Consider the following 2,088-nt stretch of genomic DNA (forward strand, 5'->3'; position numbering starts at 1 on the left):
TTTTTCTATATATTTGTGGTGGCTCTTAATGATGGGAGAATTTCGGAATGGATCTTTAGAAGCTCACCTTTAAGTTGCATTTTGAAAACCTAGAAGAGTATTAATGGTGAGGCTTTAATGCATAAAATGTTAAGAAAAAATCGATAGAAAAAAAATAAAAAAGAAAAATAAAGCAGAATGTGAGGGTGGACGTGTGAATCACCTAAAGGCTGCTCTGGAAGAAAATCCTAGTTCCAGGCAGCCAGGAGAGGAGTTTTAGAAATGCAAATTAACATTGCTCTGGAAAAGTGTGGACAATGCCCAAGGGCCTTCTTGCCAGGGGGAGGAATTTCCCTGAGTCCATCTGCCCCTCACCCCCAGCTCTGCCTGCTTGCACAGATGGAATTTGCACAACTAAAGGCAGAGCCCATAGTGAGGATATCTGACTGCAACAGAAATTGGTTAAGCTGCAAAGGGAAACAGCAAACGGAGAATATTGAGCAAATTTTATGAAAAAAAGTGTGGGGGGGGGGATCATCCCTCTCCCCAAAGCAATGAGGTGTTTTTGCTAGTCCAGAGAAATGAGTTGGGAATCCAAACATTTTATCATTTCATAAGATAAAAGTGTTCAATTGATGCAGCCGTGGCAGGAGGGAGCACCCAAAAAAGGGAAAAAGATGAACGGCCACCAGAACAAATGCTACAACACCATGGACCAGTCCCTGGGATCCCCAACGAATTCCTATCAGGACACAGAAAACCCATCCATAATTTGAGTGGCATAATTAGGTTTAAAAGTATCCTTGAAATAATAACCAAGCAGACAGCTCCAGCTCCTGACCTTCCTGCTGACCAAGCCGCTGAAATGAGGAACGAGACATTTCACCATGGGATGGAAAGACATTATCTACTTACAGAAGGAGGAGTTTGTGGAAAATTAAATGACGCAAACGGCTGTTTGCAAACAGATGATAACCGAAAAGTGGTGAAACAGATAACAAAGGAAATAAGAAAATATCTCGTATTCTGGAGAAAGGATGGGAATGGGACAAATTTTCGTGGTTCCCTGGCAGACCATGGCTTAAACGAATGCTGCTCCTCCTCTGACGTGCTGCAGCAACTCTCAGCTTTTTACCATGCACGACACCTTGGGCCAAAGAGGATGCAGGAAAAGAGATTGAATCAATGGAAATTAAAAGTTTGAAAAGGGAATTCTTGAGAAAATAAGAAAATGAGGAATTGAAAGCAGTAAGATTAATACCGTGGTAGGAGTGCATATTAAGAGGGACATGCAGTAGGTGGATCGGGAAGTCTGAACCCTCCAAGTACCTCAGCAAGAGGGGAATGGGAGAGGGAGACGCAGCCGGGAAAATGAGGATAAAAAGGAGGCTGCATTTTAGACACCGCATGGCAAATGCCGCATGGCCTCTCTCTTTGTTCATCAATAAAGTCACTTTTACAGGACTCCTCTGTCTCCTTTGGGCACACAAACCTCTGGCCACGGGAATTTTCCCGCACAGCCCCGGGCACAGGGCAGACACCTCTGTGCCACCCACAGCAACCGGGACGAGCCAGCGCTGCTCCGGCACCGGCTCCTGCCGAGGCCCCAGCGGGAAGGAGACCGCGGGCAGCCGCTCCCGCAGCGCCCTCAGCCCAGCGCCAACACGGGCCGGCACCGGCACAACCAACCCGCCAGAGCCCCCTGCCGCCCCCGAGGCCCGCAGCGAGCCCCGAGCCCCCGCACAACCGAGCGCGGCTCCCACCTGCGCTGGGGCCGCCTCCGAGCTCCGCCGCCGCCTGTGGCTGAGGAATTCGATGGGATGTGTTGCCTTAACCTTTCTGACCACTCCCAGCCCATCTATGCCAGCATTCAAGCCCTCAAAGAAGGTGTGAATAATCTTCGGGTAGATCATGGGTACGACTGGCTGAACTGGCTCTTAGGGCACTGGGGACTCACTGGCTGGGCTAGGAATTTAGTTCAAATAGGTTTGTATGTATTAGGCATCATATTCTGCATTGTAGTAGTTATTCCTTGTACTTTATAGTGTGTTAAGAATTTAATCGACAAATCGCTTAAGAGTGTATTTTTACCTAAAGGAAGCGGGGGAG

General features: G+C 48.1%; 1 protein-coding gene across 1 annotated transcript in view; it reads right to left on the reverse strand.

The window, feature by feature from the left end:
• Positions 1–2,088, reverse strand: part of LOC148218217 (uncharacterized) — a 404,528-nt gene that overhangs the window by 293,639 nt on the left and 108,801 nt on the right. The gene's annotated exons all lie outside the window — the stretch shown is intronic.

The sequence above is a fragment of the Sturnus vulgaris genome, unplaced genomic scaffold (genome assembly GCF_052056855.1).
Source record: "Sturnus vulgaris isolate bStuVul1 unplaced genomic scaffold, bStuVul1.hap1 Scaffold_194, whole genome shotgun sequence".
NCBI classification, from domain to species: domain Eukaryota; kingdom Metazoa; phylum Chordata; class Aves; order Passeriformes; family Sturnidae; genus Sturnus; species Sturnus vulgaris.